Source organism: Lepisosteus oculatus, unplaced genomic scaffold (assembly GCF_040954835.1).
Source record: "Lepisosteus oculatus isolate fLepOcu1 unplaced genomic scaffold, fLepOcu1.hap2 HAP2_SCAFFOLD_74, whole genome shotgun sequence".
In the NCBI taxonomy this organism is placed as follows: domain Eukaryota; kingdom Metazoa; phylum Chordata; class Actinopteri; order Semionotiformes; family Lepisosteidae; genus Lepisosteus; species Lepisosteus oculatus.
In genome coordinates this window covers 336650-361948 of record NW_027168298.1, presented here as the reverse complement: position 1 = coordinate 361948, position 25299 = coordinate 336650, and the positions used below count along the sequence as shown (strand labels likewise).

The following is a 25299-nucleotide window of genomic DNA, read 5'->3' as shown; positions in this document are numbered from 1 at the left end:
ACGCAAAATGTGTAGTTATCTGAAGAATTGATTTCCATGGCAGCGGGTCCAAGCGATTTCGCGTTGTTATAGTACCAGGAAAGGAAAAGCGGCACTTCGCCTCTGCCGCGCAGGCACAAGGCGACGTGCGGCAGACGCCGGAGTCAGCAGGTTTCGCACCTGCGCGGGGAAGCCCCAACGCATTTCGAGCCCATCGCCTTAACCACTCGAGCACGACAAATGCGAGCTCGCCGCCGCCGCATTCCTCCTATAATCAAACACGGACTGCGATTTGGCTGCGGAAACCTTTTTAAAGTTGCTCTCCGTTAAAAAAAATACCTTTCACAAGATTCGTGCCGGCAGACAGACACGCCTCAGAGGGTTTAAGGCTGGCTTCACGTTCAAATGATAAAGTCCCCCAGTCCGGATGTCAAAATGCAACTTTGGCAGACAGAAAAAACATCAACAAACCAAAAATGTGGACAAGGATTTTACAAGCTGCACCACACTGCACTTTCAAAAGCATTTACATTCGTGTTAGACGCAGGAATTGCCTTTGATTTGCGCGCTTACGAACGCCATAGAAAACGAAACAAAACTAAAGCCCTCAGCTCCTGCACTTGATTATAATGCCGTTACGTGTCGAAGCAGGAATTTACGTCATCCTACCACTGCAACACGGGGAATAGAGGGAAATGAGCACAAGCTACGAATTGTCTCTAATCAGTCCCTACAGTTGTAAGACGCCTGGAAGCGTGCACCCCCATCATTAATCTTTGCGCATCTGTGCAAGGTAAACTCTGGAGCAGTCTCTGAAACGGCTCAAAGGAAACACGTGATTGATTCCATATGCATCTGGGGTTCATTTCTTATTTACATTTAATTCAAGGGAAAGGCTTGGGTCAGTTTCAGACGGCCTCCAACAGTGAGATTCAAGCGCCCCACCTTCAGCCCAATCTGCGCCGCCAGAACGACAACAGCTCCTCTGGTCTTTGGGGTGCGGTTGTGACCCCGTAACCTAAAGTGTTGGTGGCAGACAAATGGAGACTAACAGGTGATGTCCTAGGACATGACTACATTGTGACACTCGGTGGGGATGGTGACCATTGCTTGGAAAAGAGTGCGAGGCCCCTTTAGAAAAACATTTTGTTAACAGGCATTCTGCCTCAGCCTAAACACCTATAGCTTGCAAAGCGCATGCTATTAGACAGGCACCTCTGCAAGACCTTAAGAGTCTCTTAAACTAGTGATAGTAAGGTGTTCCCAATGGGCGATGTTTGGCTTTCAAATCATCTCTCTGTGGAAGCGCCGAGATGCAGCTGTTTAAGGCTTAGAAGCAGCTGACTGTTTCACTACCTAGCTGATTACTGTCAGTCAGGGAGCTCAGAGGTGAAAAGCCTGTCTGAGAGACAATTCCCCGTCGATGAGTTCAATATGTTCCGTACCAGCTCGGCGCAACTGAGATCATCTTGGTAGCCGTGTAGCTCAGATGAGTGAGAGCGTGTGTGTGTGTACCACCGTGATTGGATGCCGGTCCTTCTCAGGTCACAGTAAACCTTCTGCTGCCTAACTTCCCTAATTTTGGGGATCCCTTTGAAAAAGCAAAGGAAAAAAAACTGGCTCTTCATCAGCATGATCGACCTCACCCAGTGTGGCGCAGTGGCCTAATGGCTAAGACACTGGCCTCCTAAGCCATGGATTGTGGGTTTGAGTACCATCTGGGGTGCTCCTGTCCCATTTTGAGCGTACAAATGTCCTTTTGATTTGCAAAGCTACAACCCCACCTTACTCAGTGAGCGTCTCTTCTTTTCTCTCACATACAGTTGGGAGAAAAACTTTTGTAAACAGCCCTTCGGAATGATGTGGATTTCTGCATGAATGGCTCCTAACATGTGATCTTATCTTTATCTAAGTCATAATAATTAATAAAGAGAGTCTGATTTAACAAACAACACACGCCCAACATTTGACATTGCTGTTTCTTTATTGACCAAATGGTTTAAACAATCAAGGTCATTGATGGAAAAAGTACGTGAACCCTTATATTAAGGAGCTAGTGGAACCTCCTTTATGACAAAAACCTCAATCCCCACTTTCTGTAGCGGCTGGTCAGACCTGAGCAGCGGTTAGGAGGTATTTTGGCCTATTCCTCTATGCAAAACTGTTTCAGTTCATGTATATTTTTGGGATGTCTTGCGCTGAACGGCCTGCTTCAGATCACGCCACAGCACTTCAATGGGATTGGGGTCAGGACTCTTACTTGGCCATCCCAAAATACGGAATTTCTTCTGTTTCAGCCACTCTGTTGTTGATGTACTCCTTTGTTTTTGTCATGCTGCATGACCCAGCCTCTTTCGAGTTTTAGATCACAGGCAGACACCCTGACATTCTGCTGTAGAATTTCCTGATACATCTTGGAATTCATCGGTCCCTCGATGATTGCAAGCCGTACAGCCTCCGCCATGTTTCCCAGGTGGGATGAGGTTTTGGAGTTGGTATGCAGTGTTTTGTTATCTCCAAACATAACGCTGTGCACATTTACCAACAAGTTCAACTTTTGTCATGTCTGTCCACAGAAAATTGTTCCAGGAGTTGCTGTGGAACATCCATGTGGTCTTTAGCAAACTTGAGAGGGGCAGTGGTGGTTTTTTTTGGGGGGAGAGCAGTGGTTTCCTCCGTGGTGACCTCGCATGATCACCGCTCCTGTTCAGATTTCTTCTTATGGTGGACTCATGGACACAGACGTAAGACAAAGTCAACCACCTGTTCGCTAGATCCCATCCCCACTCAGCTAGTCAAAGATTCCCTCGAAGGACTGGCAGGACCTATAATTAGTATGATGAATGCATCGCTTGCGTCAGGCGTTGTACCTGATCAATTTAAGGTAGCGGTTGTTAGACCGCTCCTTAAGAAGTCAAATTTGGATCCACAAGTTCTTAACAACTACAGGCCTGTCTCAAAGGTCCCATTTCAATCTAAAAGTTTTGAGAGAATAGTTGTTGCCCAATGTCAATCGTATCTGGATTCAAATAATATACTTGAGAAATTTCAGTCTGCTTTCTGAAACTGCATTAACGAGAGTCGTAAATGATATTCTCTTAGCTACTGATGTGGGGAATGCAACAGTGCTTGTGCTTCTAGATCTTAGAGCTGCCTTTGACACGGTTGACCTCTCTGTTTTGTTACACAGGCTTGAGTTTGAGGTTGGCTTATCTGGAACCGTCCTTCAGTGGTTTACTTCACATTTTACTCATCGTTTTCATTATGTTCAAATATCTAATAATTGTACTGCTTCATCAACGTCACCAGTTCAATTTGGGGTACCAGACGGATCAGTGCCGGGGCCAATATTGCTCTCTCTCTCTACATGCTGCTGCTAGGTAGGATAATACGAAAAAATAATATGAACTTTCATTCATATGCTGATGACACTCAAATAAACATTTTGTTCACACCAAACGACAACTTTTCTATTATCACTTTAGTTAAATGCATTAATGAAGGAAAGACTTGGATGTGTGAAAACTTTTTGTTACTCAACTCTGAGAAAACTGAGGATCTGTTGATCGGAGGCAACAATACTGATAGGACTACTATAACTTCAGCACTTAACTCAGAGGATTTAAACATTTGCCTCAAAGAGACAGCACGTAACCTAAGTGGCATATTAGACACAAGGCTCTTAACAACTTGCATTGTTAAGTGCCTTGAGACAACCTTGTTGTGAAAGGTGCTATATAGAAATACATTGATTTGAACTGAATTGACAATGTAAAATGTTGTGTGTGTTGTTTGTTAAACAAGACTGTCTTTATTTATTATTATGCGTCAGATGAAGATCAGATCACATTTTAAGAGCCAATCATGTAGAAATCCAGATCATTCGCGTTTTAAAAGTTGCGGGAAAAGCAAAACAGGTGCTTTTCCTTTGTTGCGCAGACACACGACGACACCGTAGGCGGCAGGACTTGAAGCTTCGCAGGGAGACCCCGATGGCTTTCTAGTCCATCACCCTAACCACTCAGCCGCCGCCGCCGCCACTGCCTTTTTGATGCAGTCTAACATAGAGTGCCGGGCAGCGGCGGAAACCTTTTTCAAAGTCGCTTTCCGTTTAACAACAACAAAAAAAACTTTCACAAAATGCATGCTAGCAGACAAATGCGCCTCAGAGGACTTAAGGCTGGCTTCAAGTTGGAATGATAAAGTCTCCCCGTCCGGTCAGGAAAAGGGAACTTTGTTAGACAGAAAGAAGGAAGTAACAATAACGGAGAATTGTGTGCAAGGATTTTAGAAGCTGCGCAGCCCTGCAGTTTCAATAGCCCTTTTATTCGTGTTAGATGCTGGAATTGCCTTTTTTTGACGCTCTTACGAATGCGATGTCAACGAAAACAGAACAAAGCACAAAAAACCCTCAAGTCCTGCAGTTGGATAGAATGCCGTTACGCGTCCAAGCCGTATTTGACTTCATCCTACCATTGCAACACGGGGCGTATATGGAAACGAACACACGCTACGAATTGTCTCTAATCAGTCCCTACAGTTGTAAGGCGCCTGGAAGCGTGCACCCCCATCATTAATCTTTGCGCATCTGTGCAAGGTAAACTCTGGAGCAGTCTTTGAAACGGCTCAAAGGAAACACGTGATTGATTCCATGTGCATCTGGGGTTCATTTCTTATTTACATTTAATTCAAGGGAAAGGCTTGGGTCAGTTTCAGACGGCCTCCAACAGCGAGATTCAAGCGCCCCACCTTCAGCCCAATCTGCGCCGCCAGAACGACAACGGCTCCTCTGCTCTCCGGGGTGCGGTTGTGACCCCGTAACCTAAAGTGTTGGTGGCAGACAAATGGAGACTAACAGGAGACATCCTAGGACATGACTACGTTGTGACACTCGGTGGGGATGGTGACCATTGCTTGGAAAAGAGTGCGAGGCCCCTTTAGAAAAACATTTTGTTAACAGGCATTCTGCCTCAGCCTAAACACCTATAGCTTGCAAAGCGCATGCTATTAGACAGGCACCTCTGCAAGACCTTAAGAGTCTCTTAAACTAGTGATAGTAAGGTGTTCCCAATGGGCGATGTTTGGCTTTCAAATCATCTCTCTGTGGAAGCGCCGAGATGCAGCTGTTTAAGGCTTAGAAGCAGCTGACTGTTTCACTACCTAGCTGATTACTGTCAGTCAGGGAGCTCAGAGGTGAAAAGCCTGTCTGAGAGACAATTCGCCGTCGATCAGTTCAATATGTTCCGTACCAGCTCGGCGCACCTGAGATCATCTTGGTAGCCGTGTAGCTCAGATGAGTGAGAGCGTGTGTGTGTGTACCACCGTGATTGGATGCCGGTCCTTCTCAGGTCACAGTAAACCTTCTGCTGCCTAACTTTCCTAATTTTGGGGATCCCTTTGAAAAAGCAAAGGAAAAAAAAAACTGGCTCTTCATCAGCGTGATCGACCCAACCCAGTGTGCCCCAGTGGCCTAATGGATAAGGCACTGGCCTCCTAAGCCAGGGATTGTGGGTTCGAGTCCCATCTGGGGTGCTACTGTCCCTTTTTGAGCGTACAAATGTCCTTTTGATTTGCAAAGCTGCAACCCCACCTTACTCAGTGAGCGTCTCTGCTTTTCTCTCACATACAGTTGGGAGATGTCTTGCACTGAACGGCCTGCTTCAGATCACGCCACAGCACTTCAATGGGATTGGGGTCAGGACTCTTACTCGGCCATCCCAAAATACGGAATTTCTATTGTTTCAGCCACTCTGTTGTTGATGTACTCCTTTGTTTTTGTCATGCTGCATGACCCAGCGTCTTTCGAGTTTTAGATCACAGGCAGACACCCTGACATTCTGCTGTAGAATTTCCTGATACATCTTGGAATTCATCGGTCCCTCGATGATTGCAAGCCGTACAGCCTCCGCTATGCTTCCCAGGTGGGATGAGGTTTTGGAGTTGGTATGCAGTGTTTTGTTATCTCCAAACATAACGTTGTGCACATTTACCAACATGTTCAACTTTTGTCACTGTCCACAGAACATTGTTCCAGGAGTTGCTGTGGAACATCCATGTGGTCTTTAGCAAACTTGAGAGGGGCAGTGGTGGTTTTTTTGGGGGGGAGAGCAGTGGTTTCCTCCATGGTGACCTCGCATGATCACCACTCCTGTTCAGATTTCTTCTTATGGTGGACTCATAAACACAGACGTAAGACAAAGTCAACCACCTGTTCGCTAGATCCCATCCCCACTCAGCTAGTCAAAGATTCCCTCGAAGGACTGGCAGGACCTATAATTAGTATGATGAATGCATCGCTTGCGTCAGGCGTTGTACCTGATCAATTTAAGGTAGCGGTTGTTAGACCGCTCTTAAGAAGTCAAATTTGGATCAACAAGTTCTTAACAACTACAGGCCTGTCTCAAAGGTCCCATTTCAATCTAAAAGTCTTGGGAGAATAGTTGTTGCCCAACGTCAATCATATCTGGATTCAAATAATATACTTGAGAAATTTTAGTCTGGTTTCTGAAACTGCATTAACAAGAGTCGTAAATGATATTCTCTTAGCTACTGATGCAGGGAATGCAACAGTGCTTGTGCTTTGCTTCTAGATCTTAGAGCTGCCTTTGACACGGTTGACCTCTCTGTTTTGTTACACAGGCTTGAGTTTGAGGTTGGCTTATCTGGAACCGTCCTTCAGTGGTTTACTTCACATTTTACTCATCGTTTTCATTATGTTCAAATATCTAATAATTGTACTGCTTCATCAATGTCACCAGTTCAATTTGGGGTACCAGAAGATCAGTGCTGGGACCAATATTGCTCTCTCTCTCTACATGCTGCTGCTAGGTAGGATAATATGAAAAAATAATATGAACTTTCATTCATATGCTGATGACACTCAAATAAACATTTTGTTTACACCAAACGACAACTCTTCTATTATCAGTTTAGTTAAATGCATTAAGGAAGGAAATACTTGGATGTGTGAAAACTTTTTGTTACTCAACTCTGAGAAAAATGAGGATCTGTTGATCGGAGGCAACAATACTGATAGGACTACTATAACTTCAGCACTTAACTCAGAGGATTTAAACATCTGCCTCAAAGAGACAGCACGTTACCTAGGCGGCATATTAGACACAAGGCTCTTAACAACTTGCATTGTTAAGTGCCTTGGGACAACCTTGTTGTGAAAGGTGCTATATAGAAATACATTGATTTGAATTGAATTGACAATGTAAAATGTTGTGTGTGTTGTTTGTTAAACAAGACTGTCTTTATTTATCAAAAAATAAAAGGAATTTGCTAGGAATGCAAACGTTAGGTTGCGCTTCTTCATGCTGCATCGTCGGCATGAGTGGAGCTTTTTAAACGTCTGTACTTACTGTGCCCCATAAGAAATCGTTTGTCCCCATTCAAAAGAGATTGTGCGATGTCCTGCAGTGTTCGCAAAGCAAACCTTTGACAGTTTGAAAAGAGGAATTTATTCTGCTTCCTGTGCGTGCAGTAGTTACAAAGTTGAACGTCTTTACACGATCTGCTGCAGTTTTCAGTGGGCGGGCTTTGTCAGAGGGCTTGGAAAAACGCACTGTGTTTCGGCTCGGGAAACATCATGAGAAGTGTCCTGCATGTTTTCTGTGTATAGCTGTCTTTTAACGCATACAGAATTCATTCGAAATCATTGATTTCTCCAATTAACAAGGTTCCCTTAAAGGATGAGTCAAAGTAACGTCTAATCGGATTAGTTTCCTTAGAGCTGGTTCAGAGTTTGCTCAAGAGTTTACCTTTCACAGATGCGCAAAGAAAAATGTTGGGGGTGCACGCTTCAAGGTGCCTTACAGCTGTAGGGAGTGATTCGAGACGATTTGTGGCGTGTGCTCGTTCCCATATACCGTACGCCCCGGGGTGCAGTGCTAAGATGAAGTACAATACCGCTTGGGCACGTAACGGCGTTACACGCAAGTGCGGGACGTGAGGCTTTTCGTTTGTTCATTTTGTTTTGCTCTGCTTTGCTTTGTTTCGTGGTCAAGAGGCGTAAGGTAAGTCGTAATCCAGGGAGAACACTGGTGGCAAACAGTCCGAGGTGAGAGGCGAGGTCCAAAGTCGAAAAGGCAGAAGGGGAGTCCAATATCCAGAATAAACGAGGTAATGGAAAAAACGCCAGGTAGAGCTCTCAAGGAGTAGACTCAATACCAGCGGGAAGCAAGTAAAGATGGTAAAAATAGCACTGCGTACCCCACGGTGGAGTGTGTGCAGGTGGGTTAACTCGTGCGGCGGCGTTTGTTAATAATCACCCTCTGCTGGTGCTGTTTAGATTGCTTAAGAGTTGGTCTTAACTGCCTGGCGGTCATGACAAGCTCCTCTTTAAGCTGTGGTTTAGTTTTGCATTCATGTGTTTCTAGAGCAGTTATTTATGGGGGTGGGTGGGTCCTTCACAGAGGCTCAGGACAAATCCCCTGCATGAAAGTCTACTGTGTGCGTTCAAACAGTCACAGGTCAAGAGCCAGGCAGGAGGACAATGGACAGATGAGCCAACGAACTAAAAATAAAAGAACAGATATGAAAAAGCCACCATCTTTTTCTTTTTGACATTTTCCGACTTTCATGCAAGCCAGGACAAAGTTGCTCGTAGCTACTTGTGGATTCAAATACTCTATCGAGTGCTTTGATGAGTTTTTGCAATTTGATTGTCGTCCTGTCAGCCTGTTTCTGTTTTTTTTTTTCAATCTAGGGATGGAAAGTATGAGGGAAATGATGGAGCAATCAATAACCGCTCCGGAAAAATGGCAGAAAGAAATGGTCCGTCACTAAGGACATTTGTGAAGCAGAGGAGTGACATCACCACAAAGGCGACTTATTCTGCTGATCGTTTTGGTGAATAATGATTGAGGCGTGTTAAGAGAAAGGTAGCTGCGTCAGCATGCTTAGGCTGCAAAGGATAAAGCAAAGGTTTACTCCATGCTGAAAAAAGAAGAAAAGAAGCACAACGTTTCGACTGTGGAGCCTTCTGCGCCATCTTCTTTAGCGATGGTGATGATGTTTACATTGGAAAAACTGAGACACGCATACTGGAGGGGCTTGAACCACCAACTTTTCAGCACCACAGAGTCTGACAGTCTTTTGTGCACCCTACATTTGCAGGTTTATGGTCAAAGAAAACAATCACTTGCGCTTCTTGCAGCCGGCAATCTTTTTCCACTGACAACCAAGAAATGGATTTCATCTTTCACAAGCTGTATGGATTTCTTCAAAAACAAGTTATTCCAGAAAGGAAATGAATTCTTGCATTAAACTGAACCAAGCTGTACATGTTTGTCTGAAATGATACATTCGGCACAACAAGACACGGAGAGAGGCACCGCTGGTATTCAGACCCAGGATCGCCTGCTTACTAGGCGGGCACTTTAAGCCACTAGGGAACAGCGCCAGCGGAGCACCGCGCTTTTACAGACACTTGGACACATCTGCGTTCGGTGTGCACTTAACCTGCTCTCTGAGCCCGTTGCCTCCGTCCCATTTAATAGCAGAACTGACGCCAAGAGAAATGATGAGAAATGGCATTTATCGGGCACTTTTCATGTCCAAGGAGCTCATGCCCTTGACACCTCCCCAAGGCGACAGAGCTGTGCATTCTTTGGCGACACCATTTTTTCTTTTGTTTAATTTCTATACTTATTGATAGAATAAAAACGATATGTCATGTACTGTAAGGGAAATGTCTCTTTTCATGGGGAAAGCTAGCACCAGCAAATGTTGTGTTTAGAAGAAGTGATTTAACATGACACGTGACCTAATTTACCGGAGCAAAAGCTCACCCAGCAAGCCCTGCTTTACTTCTACAGGAGAGAAGTACTGTAGAGTCTGCAAGATGTTCAGCTGGGTAGCTACGTCAGCATGCCTCGGCTGCAAAGGAACAAGTACTAGGTTTATTGCATGCTGAAAAGAGAAGAACGGAAACACAGCGTTTCGACTGTGAGGTCTTCTCACACCTGAAGAAGCCTCACACCTGTAAAAGGCTCCATGGTTTTCTTTCTTCTCTTTTCAACATGGAATACACCTATTGTCTGCAAGATGTGACAATTTCATGGTGTTTTGGAAGAAAACCTTTTTTCTTTGAATTCAAAATCAATCGGAATTTCAGCACAACACATCAACACTTTTTCTGTTTTAAGGAGATGATATTTTAAACCTGACAAAAATAGTAGGAAACACAAGTTTCTTGCTGTGAAAATTTAGATGGGGAAGTGTACTACTAGTAGCAGTGTAGAGCTCTCTGTGGTGGAGTGCAAGCGCATGTTCTATGGGCCAGTGGCGTAATGGATAACGCGTCTGACTTCGGATCAGAAGATTGGAAGTTCGAGTCCTGCCTGGCTCGTGAGGCTTTTAAACCTCTCAGGTTCCTAGGTAACAGGTTGCCGTCATGTATATGAACTATAGAAAAGCATTTGCCACAACCCGTAAATTAGCACGCAAGTGCGGGCTGGTGAACACAGAACTGTATGGAGATCATCTCCAGCTCCGAGCTCAATTGCAATGAAAAAACATGCAGAACAGAACTGGAGAGCAGATGAATTTGTGCTCAGTAGGGTGGGGAGGACTCAGCATTGCTATTGTTCTAATTGGCATGAACTGCAGGGGATCTGAATCAGAACATGTCAGTCAGTTTGATCATTGCGTCAGTATGTAGGCCACGTTAATACAGAATTATTACTTTGTCTGTCTCGTCTTTGTATATAGCTGAATGTCCCTGACAATTTCATGTTAGTTTTTAAGAACGACATTGGTGCTAATATATACATATATAGTATATAAGGAACACGTAAAAGTTTAGTCCATGCTGAAAGGATAAGAAAACCGCCACAACGTTTCATCTTGGAATAAATCTTTACTTGTTGTTTTGCAGCCTACCCATTCTGACCTAACTCCTCCCTTGAAATTCCCTAACAGATAAGGGTACGTAACGGCTCATGCGATGCTCAGTTGCAATTTGTCCCAAAACAAACAAGAACAGCAGCTGAGGGTTTGAGTTTGAACATGCACTGTATTAAAGCAGCTTTTATTTCCATTGATAAATGCTAGATATTCCTACAGAGATTCTCCAGGTGAGTAAGCGATTCCTGTTTCTGTTTCTATTTCTGTTTCATATATACAGTATATATATGTTACATGTGTCTCTGCAATAGTATAAATGTGTTATACACTATCAGGGGCTGCTTTTTTGTGCACCTCATCTACAACAAGGGTTTTTTTTTTCATTTATGTTTGTGGACCTTCACCATTTGAGGAAGTGAGTTAGATAAGAAAGTTACAGGTATGGTGAGCAATGACTGACAAAGGCACGTACTGCGTATTCCTTACAGAAGTGTAAGCAATTTGTTCTAAAAAACACCGGCTAAAGTCCAACATCGTTAGCAATCTTATTACTTAAACAGAATTAACATCAATAAACTGTAAGGTGCTGGTACATGCGAGTAGATTTGATCTTCTATTAAACAAAAATGCAATTACAGCTCTAAAAAGGTCAACCTAGACTTCTGTAACAGATCTGTTCAGGTCATCGCTGTTTCTCTGACCTTGTGAGTCTTTGGAATTTTAAAAGTGTATTTTGCTTGCCTTTCATGTGGTCTGTGTACAAGTCACTGTGGCGTATGCGGTCCTACACAGCCTTGCTATAGACGTGACGAGCCTCCGCTATGTTGCAATGGAGAACAGGTTCAGTACGGAGCTGCCGAGAAAATTCAGCTGGAAAGCTCGTTGCAGAAAAGCATCGTTCTCTGTGTCCAGCGGCAAAGCGTCCATCGTGGGTGCTGAAGAATCGATTTCACAGGCTGTGGGTCCAGGCGATTTAGAGTGTTAAAGGTCCCAGTGAAAACGAAACGGCGCCGGTCCTTTTACACGCACGCACGCAACCAAATGCAAAGGACGCCGTAGTCGGCAGGATTTGAACCTGCGCGGGGAGACCCCAACGGATTTCAAGTCCGTCACCTTAACCTCTCGGCCACGACTACAGCAAGCGCCGCGGCCGCTGCCTTCTTGCTACAATCGAACAGGGAGTGCGAGGCGGCGGCGGCAGCGGAGGCAACTTTTTTCAAGTTCGCTCTCCGTTTAAGAAACCTTTTACGCCATACGTGCAAGCACACACACACACACCTCAGAGGACTTAAGGGTGGCTTCAAGTTGGAATGATAAAGTCTCCCCGTTCGGACATGAAAACAGAACGTTCTTAGACAGAAAGCAATCAACAACAGAGACATCTGGACGACGATTTTAGTCACTGCACTTTGAATAGCATTTTTACTCCAGTTACAGGAGATGCACCAATGGCCCTTGACCTACGCTCTTACCAATGCCTTGAACATTCAAACAAAACAGCCCTCAAGTCCTGCGGTTTAATATAACGCTGTTACGTGTCGAGGCAGTATTTGACTCTGTCCTACCGTTGAGACACGGGGCGTATATGGAAATGAACACATGCTACGGATCGTCTCTAATCGGTCCCTACAGTTGGAAGGCTCCTTGAAGCGTGCACCCCCATCATTCATCTTCGCGCATCTGTGAAAGGTAGACTCTTGAGCAATGTTTGAGCCAGCTCTAAGGCAACTAGTGCTATTGGACAGACACCTCTGGAAGATCCTAAGAGTCTCTTAACACCACTTCCAGCAGCAAGCTTAATTGTTCGCTGGAGGTCTCCCACCCAGGTACTGACCAGGCAAAGAATCACCAGTACATTGAATGAGGAAGTTAATCCTGAAATCCAATTACATATCTCAAGGTAAGACAAATCCATAAGAACATGTCTTAGTATTACTTCGTTTACATTAGTATGGCACTGAGTTGGAGCTCCTCTTTAAGCTGTGGTTTAGTTTTGCATTCATGTGTTTCTAGAGCAGTTATTTATGGGGGTGGGTGGGTCTTTCACAGAGGCTCAGGACAAATCCCCCGCCTGAAAGTCTAATGTGTGCGTTCAGACAGTCACAGGTCAAGAGCCAGGCAGGAGGACAATGGACAGAAGAGCCAACGAACTAAAAATAAAAGAACAGATATGAAAAAGCCACCATCTTTTTCTTTTTGACATTTTCCGACTTTCATGCAAGCCAGGACAAAGTTGCTCGTAGCTACTTGTGGATTCAAATACTCTATCGAGTGCTTTGATGAGTTTTTGCAATTTGATTGTCGTCCTATCAGCCTGTTTCTGTTTTTTTTTTTCAATCTTGGGATGGAAAGTATGAGGGAAATGATGGAGCAATCAATAACCGCTCCGGAAAAATGGCAGAATGAAATGGTCCGTCACTAAGGACATTTGTGAAGCAGAGGAGTGACATCACCACAAAGGCGACACATTCTGCTGATGGTTTTGGTGAATAATGATTGAGGCGCGTTAAGAGAAAGGTAGCTGTGTCAGCATGCGTAGGCTGCAAACGATCAAGCAAAGGTTTACTCCATGCTGAAAAGAGAAGAAAAGAAGCACAACGTTTCGACTGTGGAGCCTTCTGCGCCATCTTCTTTAGCGGTGATGATGTTTACATTGGAAAAACGGAGACATGCGTCCCTGGGTGGGCTTGAACCACCAACCTTTCGGTTAACAGCCGAACGCGCTAACCGATTGCGCCACAGAGACTGACGGCCGCTTGTGCTCCCTACATTTGCAGGTTTATGGTCAAAGAAAACAATCACTTGCGCTTCTTGCAGCCGGCAATCTTTTTCCACTGACAACCAAGAAATGGATTTCATCTTTCACAAGCTGTATGGATTTCTTCAAAAACAAGTTATTCCAGAAAGGAAATGAATTCTTGCATTAAACTGAACCAAGCTGTACATGTTTGTCTGAAATGATACATTCGGCACAACAAGACACGGAGAGAGGCACCGCTGGTATTCAGACCCAGGATCGCCTGCTTACTAGGCGGGCACTTTAAGCCACTAGGGAACAGCGCCAGCGGAGCACCGCGCTTTTACAGACACTTGGACACATCTGCGTTCGGTGTGCACTTAACCTGCTCTCTAAGCCCGTTGCCTCCGTCCCATTTAATAGCAGAACTGACGCCAAGAGAAATGATGAGAAATGGCATTTATCGGGCACTTTTCATGTCCAAGGAGCTCAATGCCCTTGACACCTCCCCAAGGCGACAGAGCTGTGCATTCTTTGGCGACAACATTTTTTCTTTTGTTTAATTTCTATACTTATTGATAGAATAAAAACGATATGTCATGTACTGTAAGGGAAATGTCTCTTTTCATGGGGAAAGCTAGCACCAGCAAATGTTGTGTTTAGAAGAAGTGATTTAACATGACACGTGACCTAATTTACCGGAGCAAAAGCTCACCCAGCAAGCCCTGCTTTACTTCTACAGGAGAGAAGTACTGTAGAGTCTGCAAGATGTTCAGCTGGGTAGCTATGTCAGCATGCCTCGGCTGCAAAGGAACAAGTAATAGGTTTATTGCATGCTGAAAAGAGAAGAAAGGAAACACAACGTTTCGGCCGTGAGGTCTTCTCACACCTGAAGAAGCCTCACACCTGTAAAAGGCTCCATTGTTTTCTTTTTTCTCTTTTCAACATGGAATACACCTATTGTCTGCAAGATGTGACAATTTCACAGTGTTTTGGAAGAAAACGTTTTTTCTTTGAATTCAAAATCAATCGGAATTTCAGCACGACACATCAACACTTTTTCTGTTTTAAGGAGATGATATTTTAAACCTGATAAAAATAGTAGGAAACACAAGTTTCTTGCTGTGAAAATTTAGATGGGGAGGTGTACTACTAGTAGCAGTGTAGAGCTCTCTGTGGTGGAGTGCAAGCGCATGTTCTATGGGCCAGTGGCGTAATGGATAACGCGTCTGACTTCGGATCAGAAGATTGTAGGTTCGAGTCCTGCCTGGCTCGTGAGGCTTTTAAACCTCTCAGGTTCCTCGGTAACAGGTTGCCGTCATGTATATGAACTATAGAAAATCATCTGCCACAACCTGTAAATTAGCACGCAAGTGCGGGCTAGTTAACACAGAACTGTATGGAGATCATCTCCAGCTCCGAGCTCAATTGCAATGAAAAAACATGCAGAACAGAACTGGAGAGCAGCTGAATTTGTGCTCAGTAGGGTGGGGAGGACTCAGCATTGCTATTGTTCTAATTGGCATGAACTGCAGGGGATCTGAATCAGAACATGTCAGTTAGTTCGATCATTGCGTCAATATGTAGGCCACGTTAATACAGAATTATTACTTTGTCTGTCTCGTCTTTGTATATAGCTGAATGTCCCTGACAATTTCATGTTAGTTTTTAAGAACGACATTGGTGCTAATATATACATATATAGCATATAAGGAACACGTAAAAGTTGAGTCCATGCTGAAAAGATAAGAAAACCGCCACAATGTTTCATCTTGGAATAAATCTTTACTTGTTGTTTTGCAGCCTACCCATTCTGACCTAACTCCTCCCTTGAAATTGCCAAACAGATAAGGGTACGTAACGGCTCATGCGATGCTCAGTTGCAATTTGTCCCAAAACAAACAAGAACAGCAGCTGAGGGTTTGAGTTTGAACATGCACTGTATTAAAGCAGCTTTTATTTCCATTGATAAATGCTATATATTCCTACAGAGATTCTCCAGGTGAGTAAGCGATTCCTGTTTCTGTTTCTATTTCTGTTTCATATATATATATACAGTATATATACAGTATTGTACTATTATTATATAATTCGTTACACTGTGGCTGTGTTGTGTGTGTTAAGCTGCTGTTGCACTGCAATTTCCCTCACGGGATCAATAAAGTATCTATCTATAAGAAGACATTACCAACAACGACCACAAGATGGAGATATTGTCTAGACATTACCAACAACGACCACAAGATGGAGATATTGTCCAAAGAGGCAAGAAGGGCAAAGCCGCGATAAGGTAAAATCATTTTTTGTAAGAGATTGGTGTCAGAATGCACATCCGTATCCCAAACAGAATCTCTAGTAAAATATGATCATTTGTGAAACAGGCAAATGAGTGTCTGCTACAATATGATTGCTACAGATGCAGCCATTCAAAATGTGCGGGCGATACTGCATTATTTTCCGGTACGCTGTACGCAGTCTACCGCGAGTTACCGGTAAATACCGCGAGTTACCGGTAAATACCGCTAGCAAAATAATAGTATCCGGAATTTCCGCAAGGTGGAGCTAATAAAGCTCAACTTCTCATGTTTGAGCTGTAGCCATCAAAGTCTTTAATGAAGATATTACTAATAGTATTAATAATAAATGACCTTGGACAAGCTGTAAACTCAAAGTATTGCCCTGGTCCACATTATTTTTTTCACTGACCTTCTTTGTAAAAGTAACACCACAGCATTTCGCAATCACGCATTTTTTTCCAATCATGCAAAGTACAGTAATTTTTGAGAATCGATTCACCATGCCTTTCACATGCTCATAAAAGAGATTGATTTAGGAACATAAACATATTACCGTATGCAAACTGTACTGTATACAGTTTGTATATGTATATGTATATGTATATGTATATTTAATGTCTTAACTGTGCCCGTTTAAGTATTGAATATTTATATGGAATTTTACCACTGAAGGGAAATCTTAGTGCCTGAGCATAAAAAGAATAGGAGCGTAATGCAACGCGTGTGAAGGCCATAAACGATATTAATTTTGGAACATAAACATACAGTATATGGCTGGTCTCGGTACTTTAAAGAAAACATACACGAAACATGGTTTCATTATGACCAGAATCGGTCTTGAGATATTTTTAACTTGATTTACAGTATTTGAGAGGTATGTCTTGACACCGATACTACGTAAATACTCCTCACGTATATGTTTCTAGGTTTATATTATGCATTTCATACGGTCAAATTGCTTTTGAGCAACTGATGAGAAGCGCGAAACGGTATGCCCAGGGCGTTTTAGTTTTTGTTTTGTTTTAATGCAGTGCAGTGGATTGATTAGAGATATCAAGTACATACAAGTCATTTTTTAAATGTTGTAGTTCGTCTTGTAAAAATGTTACGAGTACATCATCTGTCAACAATTACACAGGTTCTGTTTCCATATTGCGGTTTTTGGTTACGTAATACTATTTTCTAATTTCACGTTGTGAATATATGATTTGGGCAAACAGAGCCGCAAAGAAGTACATTATGGGTTGTTGTTGTTTTTTTGCAGTTTTATCTAAAATAAGCGATGCTTAAACCTTTGTCTGATTCTTGTGAAACTATCCACACGACAGTTACCTAGGAGTTGACTTCAGTGATGTCACTGATGGGATGTTTCTAAAAATCCATCCTCTGTAAAACATCTTCTCTAGTTGTTCTGCATATGTATTCGCTAATGAAGCTGTGTGTTCTGAGCCTGGTTCTCTACATTTCTGTATGAACCAGCTTAGAGGGCTAAAGACAGCTTGTGTTTAAATTGAGTGTAAGGTAATGTATGCTTCTAAAGTCATGGTCAGCATTTATTATTGTACTGTGCTGTAAACTTCTTCTGTGCCTAATTACATTATTTTATAGTCGATAATGTTTCTGTAGTGCTTTTTCAGCCCTCAGCATGTGACTGCGCTGGTGGTGCTGTGGGTTAGGTTCCTGACTCCTATGTCACATGGTCTGTGGTTGAATCTCATGGAACTATGACTTTAATTTTTAACAAACATTTCTTTGAAAAAATGAAACATTTCCCTTGGTCAGAGATTAAATAAAACCTCACTCGCATCAAAACAAATTTATATTTCTAAATATCACAACATGATCGAATTTACGTCTTTTTAATAACAATGAATAGTCACCTATGCGTTACAAAATAAACATTTATATTGATTTGAATCGAGTTTTGATTTAAATCGTAAACGCGTGTTTAAAGGCGATATACTGTATAAAAGCGCTGATTCTTATGGAATGTGTTTGGCCGGGGATTCAAAAAAATTATTTTTTTTAATCGCGTATCTAAGGAAAATTGCAGTATAACTTTGTTCATGCACAAACAGTGGCATGTTACATTATAATTTGGGTGTCTCCTCTTGCCAGAAAGCTCTAAATTGGATTTTGAGTGCGGTTTTTGACTTTTTCTAAATTGCAACCCATAAATAAAGCTGATACAGTTTAGACTTACTGTATTCTAAACTGTATTACAACATCACATTGGACAATGCAACGTAAATTGCAAAAATGCACTTGGAATCTGTCCAAGCCCTACTACGAAAATTATTAAAACTGCGACACTTATCATTCATCTTTAAATAAACTTTATTTTATATAGCGTTTTAAGCGAATAGGTAATTAGATTGCTCATAAACCTAATCGCTTTTTCTACATAAACACAGCGTGATTGCTCTCTGAAAATGCTTTTTTCTTTATATTTAGGCTCAGATTTCAACTATAGATTGTATTATTATAAACTTTCTTGGAAAAATGTCTTTTATGTAAACCATGTTTGCTATTAATTCATTTAGGGCTAAAATACGTTCATTGTCTTCCAATCGAGTCGAGTTGACATTGGAAGCTTGCCACGCCCGGACTGTTACACCAACGCATTAGCATGTTGAAGCGATTTCATTGAGGAGGCCATCTACTAGTTAACACTGTACTTCCTACTTTGAAAACACCTGTGAAATTGGTTTAATTCGTCACAGCCAGCACTCCGGCAGAGAGGGGGGTTGTACTCGTTAATGTCTGATGACATACAAGTGGAAAGATTACAGATTTTAATCGTTTTTTTTCTGAACCAGGGAAAATCTGATCATGTTTCTCTATAACAATAATAAAAAACTTTATTTTAAATTATTTTACATATCCCGCTTGCACATCGCACGACTTTAATAAATCTATTCTTTATTAATACTAAATAAATAATACTAAAAATACTACAGCAAAGAGGTCACTTGATTTTTGGAATAATTCCAAATAGCACAATGATCCACTGGCATTCCTGAAGTCTGTTTAGTGCATAATCTTCCAAATACAATCACTAAGCAATTATAAGAATTATACCATCCTATTTCTTTGTGATGTCCTGTAAAAACTAAACCTATTTTTATAAGGCTTTTACTCAAAAGGTTTCCAAACACACAAAGCATTTGTGAAGTACTATAGTATTTCTAAAGGTTACTGGTACAACATCAATCATTAAAGCTTAACAATAAAGTTTAGATTGCTGACTATGGACTAACTACATTAACTAACTGCAATGCAACATTATACATTTTACAAGAATATCTGGTTGAATTCTTGCATTTGTAGCCAATTTAATGCGAGAGAAATAAGCCAATTTAATTATTTCACAAAAAATAATGTAATATAAAATGGATGTTTTTAACTTTATTGTAGTGTTTTAGAAACTAATATGTCTTCAAAAATGGTTGTTTTTCACTCCTAGGAATGAAAGCTGTTGTTATATGATGTTTATTTTCAAATTTGGAAAAATCAAAGGATTCTAGCTTTCTCCCCTTGCAGGCATCGGACACAGAGAACCTCATGGTTTTCCTAAAAATCATTTTTTATGTTCCCTGGTGTTCCAAACTTAGTTTTAATTTGTTATTATGTTAAAAACAGGGTAATAAATTTCTAATTGGACTATAAATAATGTCATATTGTCTGCTATAAAACTGATGTTTTCAACTCTATTGTAGAGATTCTAGAATCATCTAATAGAGAATTGAAATAAAAAAAGGGCATAAGAAAACATTACCAACAACGACCACAAGATGGAGATATTGTCTAGACATTACCAACAACGACCACAAGATGGAGATATTGTCCAAAAAGGCAAGAAGGGCAAAGCCGCGATAAGGTAAAATCATTTTTTGAAAGAGATTGCTGTCAGAATGCACAACTGAATCCCAAACAGAATCTCTAGTCAAATATGATCATTTGTGAAACAGGCAAATGAGTCTCTCAGGTGCCCATTGCTCATTTTCAGACACATTTATGCAATACTTTCACCATGCGTTGAGCAATAGGGATTAAAGATACCAGAGGTAAGGTTTAAAAGTGATTCTGAGGTGCAACACATCAGCAATACAGCTAGGCATCTGAAATGCGGGGTTTGAGAGCCCTTCAGGGAACACCGTACCCTAAAGGTACCAGAAGTCCAGTAGTATAAGCATTAAGTCACTGTCACCCCTGTTACAATGTGATTGCTACATATCTTCATTTCTTTGGTTTTTAAGGAGTAAGAGTGCAGGGGGTCTAAATCTGCGATCCAGTGTGTTGAAGTATTTCACAACATTACCTGTAGCCCGTATGGAAATAAATACTAATTCTGATTATTGCCCTGGGCATGTACCAATAAATCACTGAGCATATATATATATATCACTGTGTTGAAGCTAGAGACCTGTATGTAATATTATGGTGCTAAAATGTCATTTTCACATATATTAATGTAATAAATGATTGCTTATGCTTTATAAACAAATCTAATTAAAATAAATGATTAAGTTTTGTATTTATCTTGTACCATAGAACATGATTTTCTTTGTATTTCAAGCCCACAAAGTGTCCAAATGACGCACTACATGATATAAGGAAGATTATCACATGCATATCGGTATTATCTTTCTTATGAAAATGCATTCCTTTCATTACCTTTTACTTTTTAAAATGAACTCAAATTGTGTATAATGTAATAATTTAAGTAGAAGTGCTTCACTGTTCTATGCCGTCTGGAAATAAATCCTCAGACTACTTACTGCCCTGGGCATGTACCAATAAATTACAGGAGCACATCTATATATCACTGCGTTGAAGCAGGAGACACACAATCACTGCAAACACATCCTAAATACAGTGTTCTAGCACCTTTGACCTCATCCAGAACATATCATTTCTTGAAAGGGATTGCTGTCCGAATGCACATCTGAATCCCAAACAGAATCTCTAGTAAAATACGATCATTTGTGAAACAGGCAAATGACTGTCTCAGGGGCCCATTCCTCATTCTCAAGACACATGTATGCAGTACGTACACCATGCATTGAGCAATAGGGATTAAAGACACCACAGCTAAGGTTAGAAGTCATTCTGACTATATTCTAAAATATTGGACTCATATTCTTATGATGGCAGACATGATGCTGCGTTTAAAACCGGGGTTAATGGACATTATATGACTGTCAATTCTGTTTTGTTTTGGAGACTCTTGGCTGCCTATATGGTACACTGCAGCGTGAAGGAATTATTTTCCAAAACTGTGTCAGCTCAAAAGTTGTAAGAGAACCTCTCCAGCTGCTTTAACTCTCTTCATTTTTGTCATTTAATTGTCTGTCGGCACTATGTGGCAGCGTTGCATGACAACCCCTCTCACCACGGAAAGGAACCTAACAGCTTTGGTAAGAGAGTAGAAAAGGACCTGGCCAGTAAGGGGCACGAACCCGTGACTTTGGCGTTATTAGCACCATGCTCTAACCAACTGAGCTAACCGGCCTCACGACAGTGGCTCTCTCTGTGCTGCAAAAAATCGAACTCAGGGAATTTCTTTTGCCCTCCTTTGAATAGAAAGCCGTGTAATTCAGTGTACGGGCTTTCTCATGCAGTTTCATGGTTCTTGTAACCCAAATCCTACACTGGCCTGAAGTGCCCCCCATTTCACAGAATTTTTCAGCTGATTTAAAATGTACCTAAAGGAGAAGCATTATTGAAGACGATCAATTACCAAGAGCTTTTGTCAAAGGTTTTGGTGGTCATTTTTAATGACCACAGAGCGCTGTGACCTCGGTTTTACATCTCATCCAAAAGACAGCGCCCTTTTACAACACAGTGTCTCCGTCACTATGCTGGGGCATTGGGACCCGCACAGACCTCAGGGTGAGCGCCCCACCGCCGGCACCATTAGCACCGCTTCCAGCTGGAAGCTTTGTTTTTCCCTGTAGCTCACCCTCATCCGGGTACTGACCTGGCTCACACCTGCTTAGCTTCAGTGGGTTTTCAGTTGCGAGTTGCAAGGGGATGCAAGTGATGGAGCAGCTCGCTGCAAAAGCCACTGCATTGGCCGGGAATCAAAGCCGAGCCTCCCGCGTGGCAGGCGAGAATTCTACCACTGAACCACCAACGCTCAGAACCCGGGCCTTCAAAAAAGACGCTTTTTTGGTGCTCTGTGCAAAAAGCGTCGACATCTGCTTCCAGCTGTAAAATGCCATTCGCGGACGCTGAAGAACTTATTTGCAAGGGAGCGGATACAAGCAATTTGGCATTTTAAAACCACCAGGAACACCGAACAGGCGCGCTTCTTTGCTTGCGCCGAAACACAACGACAGGAGGTGGACAACGTAGTCGGCAGGATTCGAACCTCTTTCTGTCTATTATATACTAAATGTTCTCTTGTCTGTCTCTTGTTTGTATAGAACTGAATGTCCCTGACAATGTACTGTTAGTTTTAATTGAAGAAAGGCATTTGTGTTCAAATATATCAGACAAGTTTACGTAACTGCTCATGCGACACTCAGTTGTAATTAGTCAAGAAATAAAGTCGAACAACAGCTGCGGGTTTGATTCTGAACGTATCAGATTGCAGCACCTTTTACTTCCATTGACAAATGATAGAGATTCGAAGAGAGATCCTTCAGACCAGCAAGCAAACCCACGGCTATTTCGGTTTTCTATCTAGGCAACGTTGGTGTCTGCAATAGCATACATGAAAGCGTGATGCAATTTCTGTGGCTAAATTTGTTGCACGTCATGCACAGTAAGAGTGTTTCTAACACCAAATAAAAAGTCAACAATTAGCGATTACGCCTTCTCCTCAGTTAACCCACTGAAACCCTTGCTGTTAACAGTTCTTTAATGCATGCTTTACGAGCACCTACATATTGTGTCGGTTCTTTCAGTTTTATTCATTAGGTTTTCAAAGGCATAAGTAGAACACCAGAGGTGCGAACGCAAGATGTGTGGTTATTTGAAGAACTCATTTCCATGGCAGCGGGGCCAAGCTATTTAGTGTTTTTATAGTACCAGGGAAGGAGAAGCGGCACTTCACCTTTGCCGCGCAGGCACAAGGAGACGTGCGGCAGACGCCGTAGTCGGCAAGATTTGAACCTGCATGGGGAGTCCCCAACGGATTTCGAGTCCATCGCCTTAACCACTCGGCCACGACTACAGCGAGTTCACCATCGCCGCATTCCTCCTTTAACCTAACACGGAGTGCGACGTGGCTGCGGAAACCTTTTCAAAGTCGCTCTCCGTTAAAAAAAAATAATACCTTTGACAAAATACGTGCCGGCAGACAGACACGCCTCAGAGGGTTTAAGGCTGGCTTCATGTCGGAATGATAAAGTCTCCCCGTCCGGACATGAAAATGCCACTTTGTTACACACAAAAAAAGAATCAACAACAGAGAAATGCCCACAAGCATTTGAAAAGCCGCACCACGTCGCACTTGAAATAGCTCTTACATTAGTGGTAGACACAGGAATCGCATTTTTATTTACGCTCTTACCAACGCGATGGAAAGCAAAACAAAGCAAAGCAGAGCAAAACAAAACGAACAAACGAAAACCCTGCACATAACGCCGTTACGTGCCCAAGTGGTATTGTACGTCATCCTAGCACTGCACCCCGGGGCGTACGGTACATGGGAACGAGCACACGCCACGAATCGTCTCGAATCACTCCCTACAGCTGTAAGGCACCTTGAAGCGTGCACCCCCAACATTCTTCTTTGCGCATCTGTGAAAGGTAAACTCTTGAGCAAACTCTGAACCAGCTCTAAGGAAACTAATCCGATTAGACGTTACTTTGACTCATCTTCTTACGCTCAGTGCCGGATTGCTCAAACTCCAGCTAGGGTTAGGGTTAGCATTCCCACGCTACTTAGACACTTTGTTTACGCTCAGTGCTGGATTTTGGGAACTTCAGGACGAGTGGGAATTTTCTCCTATCTGTCCATTCTGTTTTGTTTTGGAGACTCTTGGCTGCCTATGTTGTACAGTGCAGCGTGAAGGAAACATTTTCCAAAACTGTGTCAGCTCAAGAGTTGTAAGAAAACCTCTCCAGCTGCTACAACTCTCTTCATTTTTGTCATTTAATGTGACACTCGATGTATAACTGGAGCCTCACATATGCAAATGGTGCGGCTCCAGTTCGACACCCAGTTCGACACCACTTTACAGTATATGACAAAAGCATGGCAAACTGTGCCGGACCAGCAGATAACTTCCGCTTATTTTGACCATATTAAACATTGGAAATCTTCCCACTTGCATTTGTGACACTTGATTTTGGCTCCACCTAAGAAACTCTTAAATCTTCTAACACTTTTCTCTTCTCCCGCAACACACTTGTCTGTCGGCACTATGTGGAAGCGTTGCATGACAACCCATCTCACCACGGAAAGGAACCTAACAGCTTTGGTAAGAGAGTAGAATTACCTGAAGAACTGCTTTCCATGGAAGCAGGACCAAGCGATGTAGCATTTTTATAGTACCAGGAAAGGAGAAGCGGCACTTCGCCTTTGCCACACAGGCACAAGGCGACGTGCAGCAGACGCCGTAGTCAGCAGGATTCGAACCTGAGCAGGGAGTCCTCAATGGATTTCAAGTCCATCGCCTTAACTCTTCGGCCACAACTACAGTGAGCTCGCCGCCGCCGCATTCCTCCTCCGGAGTGCAAGGTGTCTGCGGAAACCTTTTTAAAGTCGCTCTCCGTTAAAAAAAAAATACCTTTCACAAGATACATGCCGGCAGACAGACACGCCTCAGAGGGTTTAAGGCTGGCTTCACGTTCAAATGATAAAGTCTCACCGTCCGGATGTCAAAATGCAACTTTGGCAGACAGAAAAAAAACATCAACAAACCACAAATGTGGACAAGGATTTTACAAGCTGCACCACACTGCACTTTCAAAAGCATTTACATTCGTGTTAGACGCAGGAATTGTCCTTGTTTTGCGCGCTTACGAACGCCATACAAATAAAACAGGTCTACGGGTCTGAAACCTGCTCCACGGAAAACAGTTCTGTTGCGCTTTTGATCAAAGGGAGATTCTCTGTTCTTACTTTTTCATGACATAACACCCAAAGGGGCTTCTTTGGAGCTGGATTCCAACCAGCATCCTAAAGTTTCTTGGTCGTATCCTTTACAGTCCTCTGTTCGGTCGACATGGAACAGAAGGGGGCAGCTTTCCTCACACATACAGTGCAGTTCTGCATCAGACCTCTAACTCGTTTCCTTAGCTTGGATTTAAGCCACGAAGCAGGCTTCTACTGTATAAACGTCTAGAGGAATCACAAACTATTTGAGAGGCCATCATCCCAGGGGGAACTGACAAAGTCTATCCCTAAACACCTAGCGCAGTCTCTCGAGAGACTGTCAAAAATCGCTTTCTCCGTTTGTGCTGCAAGTAAGTGAA

At 42.5% G+C, this 25299-nt stretch overlaps 5 non-coding genes across 5 annotated transcripts; 2 read left to right on the top strand and 3 right to left on the bottom strand.

Annotated features, from left to right (window-relative positions):
* Positions 1-5438: 5438 nt before the first annotated feature.
* Positions 5439-5511, top strand: trnar-ccu (transfer RNA arginine (anticodon CCU)). Its single transcript has one exon. It is a non-coding gene; the product is annotated as a tRNA-Arg (tRNA).
* Positions 5512-11887: 6376 nt separating this feature from the next.
* Positions 11888-11969, bottom strand: trnas-uga (transfer RNA serine (anticodon UGA)). Its single transcript has one exon. It is a non-coding gene; the product is annotated as a tRNA-Ser (tRNA).
* A 1536-nt stretch (positions 11970-13505) lies between these two features.
* trnan-guu (transfer RNA asparagine (anticodon GUU)) lies at positions 13506-13579 on the bottom strand. The gene has a single exon. It is a non-coding gene; the product is annotated as a tRNA-Asn (tRNA).
* A 1193-nt stretch (positions 13580-14772) lies between these two features.
* trnar-ucg (transfer RNA arginine (anticodon UCG)) lies at positions 14773-14845 on the top strand. Its single transcript has one exon. It is a non-coding gene; the product is annotated as a tRNA-Arg (tRNA).
* An 8123-nt stretch (positions 14846-22968) lies between these two features.
* trnas-cga (transfer RNA serine (anticodon CGA)) lies at positions 22969-23050 on the bottom strand. The gene has a single exon. It is a non-coding gene; the product is annotated as a tRNA-Ser (tRNA).
* Between the last annotated feature and the right edge of the window lie 2249 nt (positions 23051-25299).